Consider the following 25,833-nt stretch of genomic DNA (forward strand, 5'->3'; position numbering starts at 1 on the left):
AGGGGGACAGTTCCCTTAGGCTGCTTCTCCTGAATGCGTGATGCAGTGGGTTCCACGCAGGACTGTGATGTTCGCATCACTGACGTCAGCCCTGGGGTGGAGGGGCTTCCAGATCATTCTCTCCAGCACCTGTGTGGCACAGATGAATGGGTTCCCAGCTTGGTTGTACTGCCCAATCATTCTCTTCTGAGTGACGATTTCTGCATGGATCTCGATGCCTCGATTCCCACGGGCCACCATGTCGCCACCACTGACCTCCAGAACCTTGTCAAACTTGCAAACTCCTTGTTACCATTTTGCCAATAATCTTGTTCTTCCCTTTCTCCCGCAGGACCTTCCTAAATTCATGCACACTGCCGCCTTGTGGTTGGAAAATGCAAACACCATGTTTACATCCTGCTCCACTCCACACCTCAGATCCGGAATGTCTTTTTCCTACACAGCACGGTGGCCCACAGCAGCCCTGGGAAGGTTCACCGCCTTTTTCTCCCCAGGGAGTCACCTCTGTTACTGGGAAGGCAGCGTCATTCTGTCTCACCTGCGATGCACTAAACAAGTTGGTCACCCATGCACATCGCTGTCCACTCCCACCACCTTGCAAATATTCCCGTAATCTAGTCACAAGATGCTCTTACGCTTTCCCATATCAGCATTATCCAGATGATCCAGTTATTACTGGCTGTGATGGGGATGGGTTCGAAGTTCACATCCAGGTGGCACATGTGTTCCAGGAACGTGTCAGCCATAGCTGGCACAGCACCTGCGTCTGAATGAGGACAGTGCCATCTTCTCTGTGTGGCTTCTGCATGATTGCTGAGGTCTTCTGGAGAGCTCTGGCTCTGAACTGTGCTGTAACAGTAAAGGTCGAAGAATCTTGGTGTCGCTGCTGTCTGTGTTTGGTTGTTGACACGTTTCTATCCATTTAACTTAAAAAGTAAACACAGGTTTTAAAACAGATAAATTCAGGTACCAAGCAAAAATATATGTTGAGTTTCTTCAATGAGGAGTGTAAAGATTTATTTGACTGCATCAAACAAAAATGAAAAATAATCCATTTGGACACATTTATTCCACCCAGATTTCCCACTTACAGAAAGCTAAAGTGTCTAACGCCCACCACAAGGCTTTACTGCTGTCTTCCTGTCCTCCCAGACGTTGGTGTGTCAGACTCCTTCCTCCTAGTGAATATTCATCCCTACCTGCACTGACACTTGTACCACCTGGCAAATTCTGATGAACAAATATCTTCATCCTGCAAACCATTTGAAGACATGTTTCTGAATTACTAGGAGGAATAGATGGTTTACTGTACACTGAGAGTAACTGTAATACATGGCTGGAAAGGTCAAAGATCCTAGAGAAAAACCTATATCTGTCACATCCCTATGCAAAGGTAATTTCTAACTGTGTGCTAAATATGTACCTTATATTTACAGACAAGTATACCTGTCACCACTAACTGAAGAAGCTTATTTTGCGACAGATGGAGACTATTACAGAGTTCCACAAATAGTCACACAGAGAATACGTGCTTGTGAGATGCCCAGCCCTGAGTGAGACTCTACAATGGAACTCTGCACCAAAGGCCCAGGAAACATGGTGGGAAGATTACTAACACACCTCACAGCTCCCACCGGAAAATCTTCCTCATGCAACAGAGGGTGATTAACACCAAGGCACAACTGGCTGAAATGTAGAGAATAAGAGACTGCAGAGTGCATGTCCCTGGCCAGGACTCCTATATTAAACCTCACCCACCCATGACTCAGGGACAGTTTCAGGAGAGGGAATGGAAAGATTGTAAGTGATGGGTGGTGGATGACCACAGGGAAACAGTTTCCAGACTTCCGGGAACTTGCTCATATAAACATGCAGCAATGGTGACATCATGCACAAGACCCGTACAACACAATCCAGACAAATCACTGAACAAAGGGTCCAGAAGCCCCAAACTTAGCCAGGGAACTATTGGCAACTGACTTCACTAGGTGAAGGAGAGTTAGTCTTCTTTAAGGGAATGATACTATATAATTTTACCATGCTCCAGTAGATGAACCCACACCTAGGGAAATCTGGGGACACAAACTTGACTCAATATGCCTTAACATAGATGACAGAATGCATGAAATCCAGTGGAGGAGGCTATAGGGTTTGCAGATAGGGGTTAAGATTCCTTGTTTGAGATGCACAAAATTCCAATAAAAATATATGTTGAAAAATATTTTACGTTGTGCAAAAAAAGAGAAGAAATCTGATAGTAATACTATGTTGTGATATACAGCCAGTTAGCATGCGACAAATCAATCCTGACTGACGTCTTTCCTGGGCTTGGGCTTATTCTTACCAAATCATGATGTCAGGAGTGCTAACTCCTTTGAAAAAGTCTAACTATAATATATATCTTTCATGTCAATTCATTTTCCTCCCATTTTCCCTCAGAAATAGCGGCTCTGGGATGATGCTCATTGGCCTGTGTCTGCTTAGTTCTCTGTTCCCTATCCATTTCTTTGCCTACCCCCATTGATTCATAGGCAGTGCTCTCCTTACTATAAAGCTCCTCAGAAAAAGTTGGTAAACAAACAAGTGTGTGGTGGCGAAGCATAACTGATGTTTCCATAGAGACAGAATCTCAGCAATTTTGCTCATTTCTGTACCCCTCTGGCTTTCAGGATCATAATTCAGATGTCAGACACCCCTAAGTTTAAGGGCTGGAATCACCTGGGGAGAGTCAACAATAAGAAGTCTAATCACATCTAACTTTAAATAACATGACTTCAAAGTAGTACAACTTTAAAATAATTGAAGTCTGTTTATCCCAGCCATGTGGACTCAGCAAGTGTTGAAACTCTTTCAGTTGGGATAAGGCTTGAAGGAGATGATATATGTGTAGAAACGAGAGAAAATATATGTCTTAGAGGAAATGATTTACCAATTATAATATGAAGAGAAAAGGAATTTGAGTTTATCACTTGAGACTATTAACAGAATTTCCTAGTGCTTGTGAGAAACCTTGAAAGACCACAGTGTGATGAGGTTGATCCCAGCACAGAATATTGTGCTGGTTACTTCTTGTCAACTTGACACAAACTAGAGTCTCGTGGAAAGAGGAAACCTAACTGATGAATGTCTTCTGCCAGATTGTCCTATAGCCATATCTGTGGGACATTATCTGCTAAGATATGTAGGAGGGCCCAGTACGCTGTGGGAGGTGCCATCCCTGGGCAGGTGGGCTTGGGCTCTATGAGAGGGAGCAAGCCAGTCAGCATCCTTCTCCATGGTCTGATTCAGTCCTCCCTCCAAGATCCTGTCTTGATTTCCCTTCATGATGGACTAATTTGTAACCTGAAATAATCCCTTTCTTCGTCAATTGCTTTTTGATCGTATTGTTTATCCTGGCAACAGAAACCAAATAGAACAAATATGGAGGAGATAATAAAGAGCTGAGTCTAAACAAATGCATCAGAAATCCATTTTCTTATAATTATTCATCCACAGTCTACAATTAACTGCGCAATTTCTCTTATGATGGTTATTTCATCATTCAAAAGTGTTTCTTTAGCTACCTCTTCATTACCTCTAGTCATAGGCTCAAATCAGACTCCATCAGCTTGAATAATTTGATCCCAAATAAGAGATAACTACTTATGTAGAGATCCTCTTGAGGAGGAGAACATTCAGGAACTCACCAATAGTGATGGTTATGCAAGCCATGAATGACCAGAGTACCACTGAATACACATTAAAAGAACAGCATGAGCAGGACAGGATGATGATGCGCATCTTTAATCCCAGCAGTTGGGAGGCAGAGACAGGATCTCTGTGAGAATGAGACCAGCCTGGAGTATATAGTAAGTTCCAGGCCAGCTGGGGCTGCAAAGAGACCCTATCAATGAAAATCATAAAAGATTAAGATTACCATGGGGAGTGGGTGTGATGGCTCAGTTGGTAAGGGTACTTACCCCCAAGACCAGATCAATACCCAAAACTCACTTGGTAGAATGAGTTAACTGATTCCTGAGAATTGTCCTCTGAAGTCTCCACATGTACCATGACATGTGCACAAACACACACACACACACACACACAGAGAGAGAGAGAGAGAGAGAGAGTGTGTACCATGACATGTGCACAAACACACACACACACACACACACACACAGAGAGAGAGAAATAAATGAACAAATACATGTAAAAAAAATCAAAGATTAGCATGACAATATTTGTGTCTGGGGATAAGGTTCAGCAGTTAAGAGTACTTGCAGCTCTTGTAGAGGACATGGGTTCAGTTCCCAGGACCCACATGACAGTTAACAACAGTCCATCCTTAACTCCAGTTCCAGGGAGTCCAATGTCCTCTTCTAGCCTCCAGGGGTACTACATGCATGTGGTACACAGACATACAAGCAGGCAAAACACTTGTCAAACACATAACATAAAAATAAATAAATCTATAAAAACATGATAAAATTATATTATGGGAATTTTATCATTAAAAACAAAGGAAATGGAAAAAGTTGTCAGGCCGTCCTTACACAGTCTTAGTTCTTTATGAACAATGAGATAGTTCAGTTCTACATCAAGTTTGAAATCATATGAAGATTGACGAATTGTGAAGGCTTGTCTCCATGAAGCTTTCGTCTAAGGGGCATGGAAGAAGAAGCACTGTGTGTGGTGTCTTGTGATCATGTAATAAATAAAAAGACAGAGCTGAACTAACCAAGGCATGTGTCCTGCAAACAACCGGTATTCTCAGAATAAGTGGGGAGGAATAAGAACAACCCTGGGATAGCTCTTGATGAATTTAGTTTCTGTAAAGATTCATTGTTTATCTTGCTAAATTCTATTTTAACATCAGAGGTTCATGTCAACATCATTCTGAGTGATAATGTGATTGCAGGAAAATCATGAATGCCAGCTGGTGTTGATCATCACGACTAATTTTGGATAAGAAATGGCATTTACTTTGGTTAAATCAAATTTCTTTCAGGACCTGTTTGGCTACAAAGACAAAAGGTGAGGTTGCTGCCCTTCTTATGTGGCTCACAATCCTCTGCCTCTTTCCTGTGCTGTGCAAAAGGAGAAACAAAACCCAGACCGCGCTCCAGCTTCGGGAGCAGAGATCCAAGGCGACAGAAGATACTGGAGAGCTGAGGACTGGCGAGGTGAAGAGATGATGCTGGGAAAGTGGAGTAGAGAACCAGGAAGGGGAAATTTGAACAACATCCTCAGGACACACTCATACAGAGTTTCAACCAGCTATTAGACTGAGCCATAATTGAAGATATTAGATTATGTTTTGACCTAAAAAAGGGCAATTTCATAGTACACAGTCTAATAAAATGATGTCTAATATTAGATTGGGTACAGTTAATTCATGGCTTCAGGAAATTTTAGCATCTCTATATAGCTTACAAATATTAATAGCATAGGAAAAGAAGAGATTTGGGGCTCTCAATGAATAGGGACAGATACTTGACATACAGACGTGTGCATCCGTATGCATACATGCCTGAGAGCATGTACCTCAGTATACATTTCTGGGTATAGGCTTGAATTCACGTCAGGAATATGTGAGCACACATGGCCTGTGTGCACACATTTATGTGCACTCATCTAAGCACATATCTGAACACACTCATCTGAACACACACAACTGAGTACATACATGTGCTTATATGTGAGGAGATTTGACAGTTGCAAACAAGTGTGCTTACAGTTCGAGGTAAAAATAAAAGTGGGTGCTTTTTTCCTATCTTAGACCTTAGAAGCAGAAGACTTTTTTGAATATTAACTAAAATCTGATTCAAGATGACTTTAGAAGGATATCTGATTCAAAGCAATCTGCAAAGTTGAACTGTGGGTTCAGACAGAGGCTGTTTTAAAGTCCTCTGGGACATTTCTTCTTTCAAGAGTCTGGCTGGTATGAGGAGGAGATTTGTAAGAATAGCCCCCATCCTGCTTTCGAATGAAATACACTCCATGTTCTTTGTTAAAGAAAATGAACTTTGGCATTGTGCTCTCCTCTTGTTCTGCCTGGAGAAAGTCGTCAGGGATTGTCTTCAGGCTTGATATTTAGCCTTGGGTACTCTAGGACACACAGTGACTTTCCACGAAGTATAGTAAGTAACTCAAAGTACCTCTCCAGCACAAGATACAACCCTAAATCCTCCAAGGGAAGATGAGCAAGAATCTATAATTTCCCCAACTTTACATCTTAAAGTTGTGTGCACATATTTGTTCATGTGTGTTTATAAATACATATAATCTTTTGCATTTGATTCAATATGCCCTATACATATGCATGTAGAAATGTATACAAACCAACTAATCAAATATTCTCAAAATTTAGTCTTCTAAGAAATATAGACTCCTCATCTGTTTGAAAATTATAACTGATAGGGTGTTTGTGCACATGTTTATGTATGTATTTACATGTGTGCACATGTGTGTAAGAATGCATGTGTTTGGATGTGTATCTGTGTGTGGTATTACAATTATGTGTGTTTGCATAAAGATTTTATCAATTTTTGGTTTCATAGTCTAAGGCTGACCTAGGCCTAGTTACCAACCTTTAATAATATGGTCTGTAGAATAATAGACAGTTTTTGATTGAGACATTTTCTCTTATCTCGCTTAGTGTGTCTTAGAAATTTACAAGGTCCTGAAATATTCAATGTATATAAGAATTAAAATATGGATGGAGCTAAAATGTGAAATGTTCAACATACAGGAGAAAATAAGTTAGGAATATATCATCTAGATTTTTCTGTTTCCTATGTGTCAGTTGGTAAGCTGGTTTCTGTTTGACACCCAGCAGTGTTTGGAGAGACAGGACTCAAGTCTATGTCTAAGAAAATGTAAACATAAGGTACACATCTCTCTGGTCTGATGTCCCCTGTCACAATGGCTGTCGATGGTGGACATGAACTCTTAGTACAAACCAGTGTGTTCTGGACTTTTGAGAAATTTGAAATGTGTAGTTATTGATTCTCTACTTGAAAATTTGGTGTGAAGATCTGAGTCTGTAACTACCACTGGCATTTTTTCTGAAATGCAGGAAAGTCCCCAAAACAGAGAATGGTAACCAAGCAATTGCCAAAGAAGTGAAGAGAAGTCAGTCCCCTCCTATACAAATACTTTTTGATCTTCATTGACAATAATTTGTTTTACTGTTTAAAACTGTTCACTGGGTCTCTTATTATTTGTAAGAATAAGTGTCGGAAATGTTTAAAAGCACTGTCTATATCAGAGTTCTAATAGTTGGAAGTTTCCCAAATGTAGACAATACTAACTATCAAGAATTCCACTATTAATGTTCAATGCAATAAAATGGCTATCATTGTGCTTTAAAGAGATAATAAATATTCCTAATATCCAATAATTTTGTTCTCCTTAGATCTTTAATAAAAAAAATCAAACTATACACAATTAATACTCAAAACAAAACTTCCAAAGCCAAATGTGCTTCTGCCTTGTAGAAATCTCTACACTCAAGATCTGCACTCAAATGGTGAGGTGGGCAGGAAGCTAAAGACTACAGCAATAGCAAACCTGCAGTTCTGTTATCAGACCTTGGTATCTTCAAATGTATGTTCTGATCCCTCAAGGATATGTGTGTCCCCAGGAGCCTGGTTCCTCCTAGGGGCAGGGCCTGCTGCAGAGAATTGACTGTGGAGAGTTAGCTGAGGAGGGAGGGCTTTTGTGGTCATCTTGAAAGAGAAGCAGGGCAGCATGGAAAGAAATGGCCCCGGAGCCTCACCCGCATGGACGCAAGAGGGGCCATTTACCAACCTGGGGGGAGACCGTAACCCACAAGGTGTGGACGAAAGCTAATGGTGACTGTGGGCAGGGTGCAGAAGCGATCTGGAGCAGCCGGCCACTGAGCCATGGAGTGGAACAGGGCATGGGTGTTTGCCTTGGTGTGGAGCACTGGGTGTTCGCCCTTGTAAGTTACTCTAGTCCCTCTCCCCAGGATATAAACTATGAAAAATTCAGACAAAGATGTGCTATGTGTTTTGTCTATCCGCACCAGGAGAGAAGTTGGGCAACAACACCCCATTCTGAACTCTCAATGGCATCCCATTCTGACCCTTCCTATATAAGCTTGCTTTCGTTCACAATAAACATGCACTGGTACACAAGCCTCTGTATCTCCTGTGTTTTGATTTCTATCCATGGGGGTCCGCAAGCCCTTCAGGCCTGGTTTGTGGTCACTGCACTGTGACACCTCCTTACATGGGAAATTCCCTCATGATCCCTCTACACTTCCCATCTTCCTTCCTCCCTTTTGCATTGTTCAAAGTATTTGTTGAGCTGGGCGTTTTGGAACCTTTAATCCCACCACTCAGGGGGCAGAGGTAGACAAATCTTTGTGAATTAGAGGCCAACCTAGTCTACATAATGAGTTCCAGGCCACCTAGCTCTACAGGGAGACCTTGTCTCAAAACCCAAACCAAACCAAACCAAACCAAACAGAGCAAAATAAAATTAAGTGATATTGGATTCACCAGGAAAGCAATGAGGGAGGTCATCCATTTGCAGGAACAGTGAGCAAGAAGTAGACAGTTTAATACAGAAGCAGGAACTGAACCCAGGTCCTTCTTTCTGATTGTGACAAGTTAAAATATAACTTCTATTTCATAAAAGAAAATTCATCTTTTTTAAATGAGGGCCTATCCACAGAATATTGAAATTTGCATAATTTAGGAAAAATGGAAGTTTCAAAGAATTAAGATTATGACTTCATGTCAATTTTAGTGCAATGCTATCTTTGTTATAATTATTAGCTAAACATCTCAGCCAAATAGCTAAGAATATTTTAATACAATTGAGAGGGAAAATTAAACAAAAGTACTAAGATAATTAAAACCATGGTCTTGAGACATATAAATATGTCATCATCACTGCTGCTGGAAAACACAGATAGATAACAGAAAATGTGTTTAAATGCTTTTAAATTATGAAATTCCATTTCAGTAATATGATCATGAGGTTTAAAATTTTCCACCACAAAGTCTATTCCAAAATCTAAGCCACATCACACTTATTCTGAAAATGAATTTGCACTCACACTTAGCACCTCCTCCACCCCTATAAGGATATTATTGATTAGTTACAATGTTTCCCTGAGGAAATGAGCTTGAAAACCTGAATTTTCCCTGGCATGGTCTGCCTAGCAAAGGTAATGAACACCAAGTTACCTCTCCCTTCATGCAAGACATCCTGATGGCAAGGTGATGCACCTGCAGATCAGCCTTGACCTTAGTCTTAGGTGTTGGGTAGTGGAACAGGGCAGAGTGGAACAGTTTGCATATTACATGAATATGCAAACACTTTTTGAACTTTAAAATAACATGTCCTCCGTTATTGTTTTAAATACATATGAAATGATTTGTACACTGTTCTTCTACAGGATTAACAAAGTAAATCTATACTTTTAGGATTTAAAAAATATGGACTGTCGTTAACTGTCATATGGGTGTTGGGAACTGAATCCAGGTCCTTAGCAAGAGCACCCAGTGCTCTCAACTGCTGAACCATTTCTCCAGCCCAACAATTGTAAAGTAGGCCAAAGAAATGTTGAGACATGCTGTTTTATAGCTGTATTTCTCTAAGAGGTCTGAGTATAATAAAAAATGAAAATCCGTCCTCATTGTTTATAGTCTATCATGAACTGGGAGAGTTTTATAAAATATGGCACAATCCCCATGAAATTAAAGTCTAAATGATTTTCATTAGTGCACAGCTAAATATATTTTTTCAGGCCATATGGTATTTCTTAGTACACTTGGCATTTGCATTTAATTTAGATTTATTATGTTCCCTGGGAGAAAGGAAGTTAGATCCATGCAAATACAATAGTAACTAAGTTTGTATATATGCATGTATTTAGCTTTTACTACATAGATACAGGTCATAAATCTTTAAAGTTTTTGCTTTAAAAATAACACCCAAATAATACTTTTTCCATTTTTATTGCATTTTTTGTCATTTTCATACAATATACTCTGATCATGTTTAGATACCCTAACCTATCTCCACCCCCACCCTCCTTACTAACCCCACCCAATTTCATGCAGTCTAGATACATATATGTATATAGAGTCTAATTTGTGTCACCAAATGTCCTTCAGTGTGTGTACATCCACTGGAACCTAGTTAAACTAACAAGGGTCTCACCCTTAAAATAGACTGGCTCTCTATATCCCAGTAGTCATCAGTTTCCAATAGTTCCTCAGATAGGATGGTGGTTTCTTACCCATTTCCCAAATTTCTGCTGGGATTTGGTCTGATTTGAGCTTATGTGGGACCTGTGCATGCTGCTAACACAGCTGTGAGTTTATGTGAGCAACTTCACAGCTGTCTGGAAAACTCTGCCTCCCTGTGGTCACTCACCACCTCTGCCTCATACGACCTTTCAGCCACCTCTTCTGAATAATCCCCAAGCCATTGGAGGTTAGGAAATAAATAAAAGGCCAATGGGTGGTGGAGAATTCATGGGCAGGGCATAGAAGGATATAAAGGGGAAGGGGAAATGGGGTAGGAAGTTTAAGAAATGGGAGGGCAGAGAGAAGGGAGTATGGGAAGAAAATAGTAACACTGAAAGTCTTCAGTAAAATCCATAAGGAAACTTACCACTATAGAAGCTTCTTAAAGTATATTCATACACATTATAAGAAGAGAGAGCTAACATATAACTGGGGGACATTGCCTCTACTAGACACTACATGCTAACAAGAAAGTCCAAGTCCAGGAATGGACTCCCTCTTTTGAAGCTGTTGACCAGGGTCCCATAGACCCTCAAACAATACTGGCCATGGCCCCTGCTCTTGGTTATGTGTAATAGGTTCACAGTAAGACCCTATTACTGAAGGCCATACATGCATAAACTGTAGAAAAACAAGATGAAATCCAGCCAGTACTGACTTCAGAGCCTCACCTGTACTGGCTAGAGTTCATAGTGGTGGAAGGTGCTATTCAAGCTACTGGAAGAGAAAATTAATCATTAATCTTACCTGGCTGTGAATCTTCATGATTCAACAACTCGCCTGGCAAGAAACAACCACTGGTGCTATAATGGCAGTAATATTATGGGAGTAACCAATCACTTTCTACTTGGATTTAAGGTATACGTCACCAAAAGGAGCCCAGACCTGATGCTGGTGTCAGGCTAAGGAACATATGACTAGACAGAGCACAGGCTATAGGAGAGAACCTAACACTATTGTTCTGCTCAAAAGATACAGCATGAAACTCACTCCCAATGGCTTGTTGTTATAACAATAGATAACTGCATCTTCAAACTGTCACCAGAGATGCTTCCTTATGTAACAGATGGTGATTAACACAGAAACTCACAACTGGCCCACACTTGAGAATAAGAGCATGCAGAATGACAGTCTCTGGAATTGGACCTATATAGCAAAGTACTACTGTGAGAAAACATTTTTAGAAATTGTTCCACTATTAAGATAGAAATAACTGAATTAAGAAAATCAAATTCTACACACTACATCTTTTGAGTCTCATCTACCAAAATTTAAAAGTATGCCCATCCAGACAAAAACCAGGTAGAGTGGAAGGAGGTAAATAGGGCCCACACTTGCTGAGGGACTATCAACAGCTGAGAGCTGGAGAGAGAAGGAGAAAGAGGTTTTCAAGGGTGTGATTTCTGGTGGGTTGAGCAGAGACTCCTGAGGAGGGACTCATATCCAAGAACATTTGAGAAACACAAATTAGGCTTGATAGACCTTAATATTAATAGAAAACTTGAAATAAGGTAGAGTTTAGGGAGGTGGGCGGAGATCCTAGAGGATATTGGAAAGGCTCTGAATATGGCCAAAGTACATTGCATAAAATTCTCAAAGAATTAATAAAATATTATTTTTAAATATATGAACAATGGAAATCTACTAATTATTCCAAGAAAACAGCTAGGATTCGTAGCGCACTTTACTGCTAACCTATTGTTTTACTATGGTCTTTCTTCATCGTTTTGGTATTAGGAAGCAGTTTGGATATTTCCAATCAGAAAATAAATAAACAGTGCAAGAGGTGCAGTAACTGCTAGAGGTATAAATCGGCTGATACAAGACAGATGTTTTCACAGCTGTGAAAGGCATTTAAATATTACCCCTTGACTTCTAACCTCATGCCAATTAAAAATGTTGTGGAATGTGCTACGTAAAGGCTCAACACGGATATTTTTATTACCATTTTCAGGTAATCAATATATTTCTGAAATCATTAATATCTACTTACCAGCAACCCAGAAATCAATATGTAAATTTTAATGAACTTAATATTTTGCATCCATTAGTCAATCCTGTGTTTGCGTCCGTTGAGTTGTTCCTCACTTTCACCTCATAATTGACTAAAGATATTGAGAATCAGAACAAAAATGCCTTATTTAAGTTTAGAGGTTCTAGCAAACCATAAAATTCAATGTAAATATAGGATCACAAAGAAAACCTAGTAAGTATACAATCAAGTGAAAGCTGGGTGACATAATATATTTGGAAATACCATTATTTTTTTTTTTTTGTTTCGTTGTTCAAAGGAACTGGAGTGGTGATGGACAAGCTGGGCTCTCATGCAAACTCAGGGCTTGTTCAAGTTGCTGAATCAGATCAGCTAAATACAGGCTTTCCTTGGAGTGATTCCACATAACTCTCACAGGTCCCCCTCTTCAGTACACAGACGAACTGGTGACTCGCTTCCTTCAAACAGCTCAAAGCTGCGTATATATAAATCTGTTAAAATGTCTGTTTCCTTCTACTGTGAATCTTTATTTTTCTCTTCCAGTTTCCTTTGGAACTATAGAATATTATGTGTTTAAAAAATATTCATGGGTGCATAAATACATGGGTGGATGGAAATAAGGACGGACAACATGATTTCTTTGTTGTTTAGCAAAACAGATTCATTTGGTTATAAATTATGATATACAGACTATTTCCACAGACCTTGGTTGTCTCCAAGAACTTGAAGGCATGACCCTAATGACACATTTCAGACACAGGACTTGGATCATTTGAGCTGATACTGACCTAAACCCCCTCAACAAAGAGCAGCTGTCATTGAATCAGAAGATACTATGCACCTGCCAAGCTAGAAAAGCAGCCAATGAGCGTACCCAGCTGAGAAGCGCTCAATCCACAACGACGAGCATCCCATCAGTGTACATCTATTGGTGCAACAGTGGCACTTTTATTTTGGGGTTAATTAACAGCTGTCCAATAGGACTTACCCTGGCCCTCAATGGGAGAGGATTCTTGCATGATGCTGTAAACATTTCCAAGTACCCATGACCTGTAAGGTCATAGATCCTAGAGAAGAATTAATTCTGCCTGAACCAAAGTAATTTCTTACTATATTCTGAATGCATACCCTTGTATTTACTGGCAAATTTACCTCTCACCATTCATCAAGGAAGCTTCATTTTGCAAGAGATGACTTCAAATGCAGAGTATAAGTGACTGTGAGGTGCCCAGACCTAAGTGACGCATCTACAACGCAGCCTTGGAAACATTATAGAAAAGGGGGCAGAAAGAGCGTAAGAGCCAGAGGATCAAGACACTTGATGTCCCTTCATGCAGGTCGACATGGCGGGGAAGTTATGAAATCGCCACAGATGGCGTTCTAACAAGACCTGCACGATGGAAAAACCAGGTGACATGCCAGCATGGATGGGGGATGGCGACAGGGTCCCGCCTCAAGATGAGGAGCTATAGATGGTTAATAGACGCCGAGGGAGGGAGAATCAGTTTTCTCCTAGGACCAGCTCCATAAGAGGTTATCAGATCCCAAGAGGGCAGTCGTAAACACAGGTACACATGAGTGCCACTAAATTGACTTAGTGCATCATATGTGTGTGTATTTATAAAATTATGCATACACGTAACAACAATCATCAAGGAAGAGGACAGGAAATTGAGGGGGGACACTGGAGAACTTAGAGGAGGACTGGGAGGGATGGAAATAATACAAATATAAGACTCAAGTATGTTCTAAAAAATAAAATACAATTTAGTAAATTGTGTTATGTACTTCAAGATACTTTAGTCATTACTCATTGAGGGTGACCCCATTAAATTGCCGTGTTATAGCTGGTCTGAGGACACAGAGATCCTAAGGCTTTACTCTTGGCCATGTCTGAAGAGCCAGAGGTAAGCTTTTCTTTTTCCAATCAGCTTCCCAGTTTTAAATCACTATCACGAACAACCTGTTCCATCTCATTTTTTCTTAGGTTTTTTTTTTTTTTCATCTTATAGTTAGGGTATAAGCACATTTTGTTTTGTTTTTTGTTTTTGTGAGACAGGGTCTCCTTGTAGCCCCAGATGTCCTGGAACTCACTATGTAGACCAGGCTGGCCTTGAACTCACAGAGATCCGCTTGCCTCAGCCTCCCTAGTGCTGGGATTAAAGGCGTGCGCCACCACGCCTGGCATAAGTACAATTTTTAAAGGAGGCAATATGTATGCATATGTTGGTTTAAAAGTGTGTTTTCTGATATTGGCAGAGGTGAAGCAGATGTAGTCTAGCGTATGTATAAGTGTCACTCACTTACCATTCCACAGCCTAATTTGTGCTCTGAGACTTACAGAAGTCTTTGGGAACTCATCGGCTATAATTTATTGATCATTGACAAACATGAACTCCTCCTATCAGCTTCGCACTTCTGTGAATTTCTTTTAATCTTTTTGATGCTTCTCTCATTCACTCTTTTTCCTTACTTTGAAATTTTTTGGTATAATATCTTCAGACTGCAAAAAACCATTTGCTAACACTTGTACATATATTTGTAGGTTAATTTTTAATTAATGTTCTATATTGTATCAGTGTTATCTGACTTCCTCAGAGACAGCTGACCATCAATACCTTCACTAGTTCATTGAGAACAACTTTTTATTATTTATTTAATTTTTTATTAAGTATATGTGTATCTCGTGTGTGTGTATGTGTGTGTGTGCATGTCTGTGTATGTAGGTGGACATGAGTGTACTGCTCTCAGAGGTCAGAAAAGGAATTAAATCCCCTCGAGCTGGAGTTACAGGTGGTTGTGGGCTACACAGTATGATGTCTAAATTGGAAATCAAACTCATATCCTTTGCAAAAGCAGCAAGTGTTCTTAACCATCAAGCCATGTCTTGGATGAGGAGATCTGCTTTGTATCGTTTTGGTTGTTATTTTTCTGGGAGGAGCTGTATTTATTGTTAAGAATCTGAACACTAATCTTTTCTAATTTTATCCATCCCTAAGTCTGTGTGCTCTCTTCTTTGAAACCCTTTGTTACACACTGAAAACCCTTAAGACATTTTTGTCTTTGAGTTTCTAGAATCAAGCAGGTCTCATCTTTGGAAATCTCCAGTCACATCACAGTCTGATGACAGGAAATGCAAGGCTGGTGACATCAGCAGACAAGTCTGTCCCTTGTGCCAAACCTGCAAACCACAGGTGAGGAGTTTGTCTTTACTTCTAACTGTGTGATGGTGATGGCAGATTTTAGGTTGGCTGCTGTATGTTTAGTTATCAGTTTGACACACCTGTGAAGAGGACGCCTCTTCATCAGAGACCTACAGGAATACCTGGGGGACTTTTTTAAAATTGATAATTGATGTAGGAGGGCCAAATCCATTGTGATCTGTGCTATCCCTGGGCAGATGGGCCTGGGCTGTAAAAGAAAGGGGGGCTAGACCTGAGCCAAGCATAAGCTGGTGAGCACGTTCCTCTGATTTCGGCTCCCGGCTCCTGCTTTGGCTTTCTTCAGTGATGGACTGCAACTTGTAAGGTGAACAGACACTTTCCTTCCCATGGTGTTTTTGGTCCAAGTTCTATCACAGCAACAGAGAGCAAACAAGGACACTGGCCAGTCTAAATGGATGTCACCTCGCTCCCTGTTTGCCCTCTTTCCTGTCACTACTTCCACTCCAAGTCCCTGCACAGCCTCAGTCTCTCAAGTCTTAGGTGAAGTATTTCCACTTGTCCATCTGCTCTCTAGGTCATGGTGTCTTCCATTATGTTGAATGACCTGAAACTAAAGTACCAAGTTCCAATCTTTGAATAATACGCATGAATTACAGTTCCATTACTGTTTTCTGTACCATAAGAAGCAGCAGTAATTGCACAGAGACATTCAGTTACTTGAAAATGTACACCTTCCGTGAATAGATAACACTGTCACTCAAACAATCTTCATGGATCCTGTTCAGTCTGCCTACAGTCATCACCTTAAAGAGGACCAACTCTGTCTCACGCAGCAATCATCAATTGCCAGTAGTTGCTATTGTTCTCTGTACAAAGAGCTTTTGTCAACTTCGCGTCACTCTGATCATCACTGCCCACTTGACCGGGTTTAGATTTCCCAGGGACACACATCTCTGGGGGTATGTCTATAGGGTGTTTCCACAAAGGCCTAGTTGAAGAGGAAGATCCCCTATGAATGTGGGCTGGACTCTCAGAAAAATACAAAGGAGGGAGCACTTGGAGCAGTGCATCTCTTTCTCTATGATTCTTGGCTGTTGACACAGTGTGACCAGCGGCCACGCTGTCCCGCCACCCGGCCATGCCCGTCCTGTCATGATGAACTGCATTCTCAAACTCTGAGCCAAATTAAAGCTTTTCTCCCTAATCTCACTTTTCTTCAGGTTTTCTGTCATAGCATCAAGAATAATAACTAATAAAACGTTAACAAAGTTTCCACCACATAGTGAAGAGATGATCTACAACCTCTCTAAAGAATCATGTGATCATACAGAGCTCATAAAATACACTTTGAACAAAAGGTTTATACAGCGCTGAATACTTTTACATAAACTGCTTTCAAAGCAGCAAAGACCTGTGAGAAAGATTTCGCAATATTTAATTTGCAACAAAGGAACAAACTAGACCATTTGCTTATCTCTTTATTAAGAAAATTGTCTAGATGAAGGCTCCAATCCGTCATCAAATATATCAGTACAATATTATTTACAGCATCACTTTCTTAACCTATCTAAGAGCAAAATATTTCTTTTCATTTAATACATTTAGATGTATTTCATTTCTAATTAGGTTTATGCATGTGTCTCTGTGTATATGCCAAGTGCATGGTGACCACGGAGTCCAGAAGAGATCCTCCAACTTCCAGGAGCTGGGGTTTCAGTATGCTTGTGAGCTGCTTGATGTGAGTGCTGGTAATGATGCTCAGGTCCTCTGGAAGAGCCTCAAGTGCCATTAGTCACCGAGACATCGCTTCAGCCTATTCTTTTTCTTTTTCAGACATCACTCCACAATTAATCACAAAGAGCATTAAATAGATGCATGTATTTAGAAATGCCTATCAAGATGACTGGACAGAAATGATTCCAGAGGTCCATGTATTGAATTGTGAGGCCCGAGCTGTTGAAGCTTTGGGGCGATGGGAATATTCAGGTGTGGGGCAGAGTGTGAGGTTCCTGTCTTGGACATGCCTTGGCCTGGAGTGAGGCCCCACTGTCCCCTTCATCCTCTTTCGCTTAGAAATGCTCTTCTTAGTCTAGCTCTCCTCACTGTCCTGTGCTGCCAAAACTCAGGCCCCAAAGCTACAGAACTAGGCAATCATGAGCTGAACCCTCAAAAAACTTCCCTTTGTAAGATGAGAATCTCACATATTTTGTTAAAGTGACTTTCAAAGTAGGAATTAATAGATTATCCATTTGTTTATCTATCCATCCATTTTACTCTCAATTTGAAAAGCATGAAAGAAAATAAATGAGCCTATTCCAAATTACTTACATATTTTTAAAATTCTGTTTGTAGTTTTACATACTGATGTTTCTGCATGGGTATTATTAATAAGTAATAAGTGGTATGTGCATACAGTGCTATCATTGTCAGTGAGAAAGTCTGGCAAGATCAACAGGATGTTTATGTTCCTATCTGTTGACATTTTATTCAGTTGTTTAAGGCTTCTGGCAAAATTCAAAGAGTCTCTTCACACTTTCTGTGTTTCAGTCTCCAGTCAGGTGAGCGGCATATGATTAGATCTGAATGTTAAACAGGAAGGCTAGGCACCCTCCCCCCCGCAGGGAAACTGCTGCTTTAGTTCCTCGTGATAATTTTAGAAAGAACATTAGGTAGTTCCAGTTGCCTGCTCCAGACTATTACAGCCATTCAAAGCTTTCTGAACAAAAATTTAAAAGCAACAATAACAACAAAAGACAATCCAGTTCCTGGCTGTAATCATTTGTGACATAACAAAGCTTTGCAGGGTTCCTTGTAAGTTTCCATATTTTGCATTTTAAATGCTATTGAACATGAGTTAAAAATGTTTTCTACTGAATATATGCTCAGCATGGGTGATTATTTCTGGGTTTGTTCACTCAATAGTGTCAGCGATACTCTCAGAATGCTAATTAATTAAAAAAAACTTTATTATCAAAACAGTGTGTAATTTGTCTTAACATTAATCTGATAAGATTACTATGAATTACTATTCTACTTATTGAGTGTATATATATTTATATATGTAGGTATATAAGCTTTTCTCATCATTATATTTGGGGGTGGTCTCTGAGAAAAGGTAAAACTAGGTTTTTATGTATTATAAAGAAAGATTTTAAATCATCCGGATCAATAAAACATATAGATGCAAACATGGAAACTAAATTTTCTCAGCCTTGCCAAGAGTCACTAGGTCCACTTACACTGGGTCAGGGTCCTCGTTTAAAACAGAAACTTAGAAAATGGCTTTTCTGGTCCCCTGTCCATCTTAAGCTTTTTTTCCAAACACACACACACACACACACACACATATATATATAGAGAGAGATTGTGAGATCTATATATGTTCAACCATCTACAAAAGGGCTTGTGCCCCATACATCCTAGTCTCCCCAACATATCTATCATAGCTATTGATGATTACTGGCAGATATTAGAGCAGATGGATAAAAGCTGTTTGCCTAAAATCACAACAGTTTTTTAAATCAGGAGAACTGTAAATAAAACTGCCGTCTAACAATCAAGGAATGTTTCATTGTAACATTACAGCCCATTGTAAGTGGTTATAGTTGAAAAACAACAGCATGGCATCCTGTTCTCAAGGTGCTTCCACATACCTTCACGATGTTAAATGACAGTACAATAAGCATGTAATGAATGCACTTGATGAAAAGCAGAAACTACTCAGACTCAAACACTAAAATCAGGACTCTCTGCTTGGTCTTGTGTCTGCCCCTTTACTTCAGGCACAGGCTAACCTCTGCACCTAAGCATGTTAACCACTGAAGGAGTGCCTGTGCAGCATCCCCTGATAGCACCCAACCTCTCCCATCCCTCATCCCGGCTGACAAAAACAATGTGTACCTAATTTCCTTCTTATTTCAGTCTTTTACAGTGCGCTAGTCCACAACCCAGAAGATACCAAAATGTTTCTAGTCGTTGCTCTAAACATGGCAGTGTCCTGAATTCTGGCAGCAGCAATGTGTCCAAGGATTGATGCTCCAGAAGTGGGAAGTTACCATGATGGAAAGACTGCACCTAGGGAGGCAGTGAACACCCCACAAGAACACAGACATCTAGAAATAGGGACACAAGACCAGTCACAGAGCCAGAACTGAGACAATGATCAATGAACTAGCTGACCGAGATTGCTTTGCTACATAGACCTCTTGCCCCATCCACAAGTCTTTCCCACTTTAAACACAACATTCATGATTGTGCCCTAAAGATGAACTAGGGGTCACTGAGCTCTTTTATTTGTTCTTGTTCTCAGTGTGCCACGTTGATTAAATCTCCTTCCTCTTCTTTTCACTATCAATCATGTCTTTAATTGATGTATTGGGGATCAATGTGGCTGAGCCTATACTGTCGGGATGCTGGGTCTGAGATTTTTGCACTAAAACTCCAACAATATATTTAGTGCCTAAAAGTACTACTTCTAAAGACATAATTTTGTAAAATGGCAAAGAAATTTTATAATTTAATTTATTTTCTAATGTTTTATGCAGATTCCTCAAAAATTAAAATGTTTGGCACAGATGTTTCTCTGCTTCTAATTATCAATTTTTTAAATTTATCTGAAAAAGAATAAATTCTGAAAATAAGCTTGTAATATAAATCTCTGGAAAGCTAAATTTATACTTTTTCTCTTCTTGAACTACTTTCTGAGAATATCACTAATTCTTGAAAAGTCCCTTTACTTCTAGTCTGTGCTTGATCAATATTTAAGCTTCCATTTAGTTTAGAGACAGACCATAGCAACCCAAGACTGGTCAAAATGTGAACACTTGATAAAGGTGGATGGATGAGATATTTCTTTTTTAAAATTTCTCTTCATTTTTTAAAAAATATTTATTTGTATTTGTATGTATATAAGTGTTTATCATACATGTATGTAAAAGTGCTAGATGCATGCAATGCCAGGAGAGGCCAGAAGAAATTGTCAGAGCCCCTGGCACTGCCGTTACAAAAGTTTACCATGTGGGTGCTTGGAACTCAGCCCTGGTCCTCTCTCTGCAAGAGCAGCCAGAGCTCTTAAACACAGTCTTCTGTCCAGCCCCAAAGCTGTTTTTTGAAAGCCAAGCCTGCTGGGATAAGCCTGCCCTTCCTTATGTATTACACAGAAATTCTGTATTTAGCAATGAGTAAAGAATCTCCACTCTTGAGGGCAACATTTTTTGAAAAGGATGAAAAGGAGAAGTGTGAATAAAAACAATTCCACAAATGCAGTCCTGTTCCAAGACAGACATGGAGACACTGACTTTAAAAGCAGAGCTGCTGGAGAGAAACTTCTAAAAGAATCTGCAGAGACAAAGGGGGGGAAAAGTGGAGTAATAAATAAACAAACTTTAAGGTCATGTGAGCAAAACACTGATACTGAGTGAATTAGAGCCACATGTGGTCAAATGCAGAGTGTGAACAGAGGAGCTGGATTTGGGAGCAGATGTGTCCTAGGTGCAGCAACATGACCTGCGGAAATTCATTCCAACATTGCCAGAGAAGCCACAGTTCTGGAAGAACGGCCCACATGGCCTGGAAGTAGAATCACAGAATGTCTGCTCAGGAGCTCAGGAAAGCAGCAGGCAACCCTCATTTAGGAGAGAGGGATTTTATCTTTTAAAAGATTTGGTTTTTATCCTTAGAAGAGTCTCTGTGTTTTTGACACATGGGCAACCCTGGAAAGCACTTTGAATAATAAAAGAAAGGCTTGTATTCTCATGCCTCACGACAGATGAGAGAGACTGGAGTTGGATCTGCTTTTAGCCTCCATCAATAAAAGTCAATGGGACTCTGGAAAGCATTTTATTACTGCTTCTAACCCAAAGTTGCCCAATACAATACGGCCACTACACTGATTCAAAAGAACCCTTTTCTAGCTTAATCATTTTCAGATTTTCAAAGACTCCAAACTGACTCTATTATTTCAATTCAAAAGAAGGTAAATTTAAGTAGAGTTGGTAGATGATTAAAAACTTCTAGCAACACATGAGGGGGAGATGCCTCAGTTCACAAATATTTGCCTTACAAGTATGAAGACCATTAGTTCATCCTCAGCAAACATGCTACAAGGTGGGCATAGTGTGCTGCGGTTCACTAAGGCAACGTGATACACATTGCCAGTTAGATAAGAAACTAGTCTTATGAAAAATATTAAACCAATTTTAATACTATACACAGGAGTTGACAAAATTCTATCTTGAGAAAGATAAACAGAAGACACTTTAGTATTTAGAATCACAAAGCCTCCATTGCATGTTGCTGTGGTTACTGCTTTTTGTTTATTCTTTCCTAAGAAGAGACTTTAACTATAAATTTTATATGTGTATGCTGTTTAGATTGGACTGGCTCAGACATCATTGCATTTTAATTTCGGCTATAAAGAACAGGTAAAAATCCCTATGGGAAAGGATTCATACAATTAAAAAGTGTAGGGTTTTGTCTTTTTCAAATTAAATGACATGAAATATAAGTAAGGGTCAGTGAGATGGGTCAGCAGAAAAGGTAATTGCTGCCAAGACAGAGGGCCTGATTTTGATTCACGGAACTCACATTGTACTTGCAGAGAACTGTATCCCACAAGTTGTCCTTTGACATCTATGTACACACATGCTAAATAAAAATAAATATATAAGTAAATGCAATGAAAACATAGATAGGAACTGTCAACATAAATAGGATTAAAGAGAGAGATGAGCTGTAATGTAGGAGCCTAGACAGTAAACATGAAGCAACACCTTGCTTCAGAACGCTTTTTTATGAACTATAAAAAACATTTTCGTATACTCCGCCACTTCCACAGTGAAGATCGTTAACTTGGAACATCTTGGAATATAAAGTAATGCTCAATCCTTGTGATTCCTTAACATTAGCAAGCTGTAGATGCCCTTGAAGCAATATTTTCTCTGATTTAAAATCTAAAACCTGCTCATTTTAAATAATACTGAACTCCAAAAAGACTCAAGCTGCAAACTCAGAAGGCTCAAGCCCAATATTCTACTTGAAAATTAGAAAATTTATGCATGAAGTTATTCTGATGGGCTCTAAATCACCGTGTCAGTAAATCTTTTAGGAACCACTTTCAGTCTCTTCTTAATGTTTAACTCTGCAAGTAGAAATTTCAAAGCCTCTGTCACAGTGACACCAGGTAGAACTTTGGCAGAATCTTTAAAGGACTGCATCAGCTAGTACAGAAGACCACAGGAGTGTGTTGCTGGTCCCCTTGACTTTTGTATTAATGAGTTAATAAAGTTTTGAATAATATCAATGTTCTTTCTGGCCCACATACACCTCTTTTACTAACACAACTATATAAAGATTATATTTATATAGGTCTCTGTAAGATGACGTGACTTAATTGCTGTAATTTAGCCCTGCTATTTGTAGCTACTGAGGTGTGGCAAAGTAATTGCTTAAAACATCATGTGATTATAAAAAGTCATCCTACATCTAACTGATCTGGAGCATAGTACACCCATGCCCGGAGAGCCAATGAGAGAGCACAGGCTCCTACAAGCACCTTCCCCAGCAACGAAGACAGTGAAAAACATTTTTACCACTGTGATCAGTCAAATGATTTCTGAAAGGTGGACTGCATGAGATGTTTAAATTATCCATTCATTCATTTTGTGCGTATCTGTGTACCATGTACAGGTATGTCTGCGAAGATGTGCATGCGTGTCAGTGTGCAGGTGTAAGACCTAAAGTTGTAGTCAACTATCTTTCCTTGATCTCTACCTTTACTATTTTGAGGCCAGGTCTCTTATGAACATAAGCTTCATCTATTAGACTAGACCGGCAGACCAATAGTTTGCTGGAATTAGTGACTGTTGAAATGACCAGATACCAGTTTTCTATGTGCAGACGACTTTTCTTTGATCAGAGCAAAACTCCTTTCTTGGTTCACTAGGGCATAAAGGGAGCCTTGAAAGAACAAGAATCCTTGCTTTTCAGTCGTCACTCCTGGGGGAAAGGAATGAAGGCTTTTCAGCATCAAGAGTGTACCCTGCAGCCAATGTTCTGTAAATCCATGTATGCAGCCACCTGCACAAGCTGTGAGACACAGCTTACCATCAGCTAAGCAGTTTCCAAATATCACCATCAATCCATCGCATGACCAAATATGACCTCTACTGTTAAGACTCATATTTTTCCTGAAGTTGTTTTTTAATTGCATATAAATGATGTGTGTTTGTTGGGTGACAATCAGATTTATGAGTCACAATAGAATGCAGCCCCCACCACTGACATTTATAGTATCTAGGAGCAGTGAGATCAGGATTTGTCCGCATTTATAGCCAAATAAAAAATGAGACTTTAGTAAAAGCCATCTAACAAAAAAGTGGGGTTTGTGAACTCTTTTATTCTTATTGCTCTGAAGTTGTAGAAAATTCAATGGGGACATAATCACCTTTAATTATTTGACCATAAACAAAATGAAATCTAGTTATTAAATTATTATCAAAGATGATTCTTTGTGAAACATCATTTATATTTGTATTTTACCTTGGGCCAGGGGGGATGGTTCAGTCAGGAAAGTGCCTGTCACACAAGCATGCAAACCTGAGCTTGGGTCCCTAGAACCCGTGTACAAATAATGGGTGGTGTGCTCCTGTAACCCCAGTACAGCTCAGGGGAGGCATAGGACAGGCAGGCTTTTGAAGCTGATTGGTCAGCCAGTCTCCTCTAATAGATGAGCTTATGCTCATAAGAGACCTGGTCTCAAAATAGTAAAGGTGGAGAGAGATCAAGGAAAGATAGTTGACTTCAACTTTAGATCTTACACCTGCACACTGACACTCGTGCACATCTTCACACACATATCTGTACACTGTACATACATGCACACAAAATTAATGAAAGGATAATTTAAAACATCTCATGCTGTGTCATTATTCATATTGCTTACAAAAATTCTGACCATCACTGTACCAAGCATTCCATGACTGACTAAAAGCAAACACCTGAAGTTTTACTAAGCTGAAATATAATCCAATTTAATCTTGTAATCTAAAAATAAATAGGGAAAAATCTTGATTAGCAACCAAAGTTTCTGATTTTGTTTACAGCAGAACACGATCAATTGTCTTCTAATAGGTAAATCAATATTTTACCTAATTGTATCTATTAAACTTCTAGCTCATCAATTCTTTAAACAGCAGGCTACTTCAGAAAATTCACAGAACCTATGTTTCTTTTTAATGTCCTAATAAATCTTCTTGTTCTCTTTGACTTGATCATTCTTTCAATAAGTCAGAATTAACAAAGCTTAGATGTCCTGACACGGTTTAAATAAATTATCTGAAAAATAGTTAAGACACGTTTTAGCATGCTTTAAGCTTGAGCTGCATCTAGGAAGAAAAAAAAAATGCAGCTGATCCTGGAAGTCCACCAGGCTCTCTGGGGTCTTGAACGTCTGTGTAACTAGGGTAGGAAGTCCCAAGAGAACACATCATAAGTACTGATCATGGAAGTCCACCAGGCTCTCTGGGGTCTTGAACATCTGTGTAACTAAAGGTAGGAAGTCCAAAGAGAACACATCATAAATACTTGTCAGCGTTCAAATAGACCAAGTTTATTTAACAAATGTTCATAAGGACTGACTCTCATTGGTTTATGTAAATCAGGAGAATGCTAAAACTTCTGAGCTCATGGAAATTACTCTCCACTTGGTGATTTAAACAGTACAGAAGTACACAGTAAACTAACAAAGAAAATTCACTTAGAAAAAGCTCTACTGGTGAGTGGGAGAAGAGACTTCCCATTGAGAAGGTGAGCTACTGAAGACCAGCTTGAGGGACAGAAGTTAGCTGGGTTGTTCAAGTCCATGAACAAATGAAGAGCCTTGCAAAGACAGAAATACAGACTGAATAACTGTGCTGGTTCATGAAGGATCAACAGAAAAGGCTTTGTAAGAATCCTATAGACACCATACATGACTGGACTGGGAAGGCAGCATAGAGGTAGAGCTCTAGGCTAGCAAGGGAGACCTTCAACTCTATTCCCAGCAAAACACATGTACACGCAGGCAGGTGCATGTGCACAGGAACACACACGCACACACACACACACACACACGGACACACAAATAATATATGCTCATGTATTACATTCATTGAAAACTACTGTAATTGATCAAATTTCACACATTTTTAGACACACGGACACACAAATAATATATGCTCATATATTACATTCATTGAAAACTACTGTAATTGATCAAATTTCACACATTTTTAGTGATAACATTTTTGTACATAGCTCATTGATATTATAGTAATAAATTATCTTCTTGGGCCAAATAGCTGAGCAAATTGACATTTTTTAAGTTATTTATTTAATAACCACATGATTAAAAGAAGTGTTTCATTACAGC

At 39.5% G+C, this 25,833-nt stretch overlaps 1 protein-coding gene and 1 pseudogene across 1 annotated transcript in view; both read right to left on the bottom strand.

Moving 5' to 3' along the window:
- The window catches only part of LOC103729463 (protocadherin-15), a 1,150,197-nt gene that overhangs the window by 819,147 nt on the left and 305,217 nt on the right, over positions 1-25,833 (bottom strand). The gene's annotated exons all lie outside the window — the stretch shown is intronic.
- Positions 16-808, bottom strand: LOC115069279 (annotated as a pseudogene).

Source organism: Nannospalax galili, unplaced genomic scaffold, assembly GCF_000622305.1.
Source record: "Nannospalax galili isolate Female #2095 unplaced genomic scaffold, S.galili_v1.0 scaffold70, whole genome shotgun sequence".
In the NCBI taxonomy this organism is placed as follows: domain Eukaryota; kingdom Metazoa; phylum Chordata; class Mammalia; order Rodentia; family Spalacidae; genus Nannospalax; species Nannospalax galili.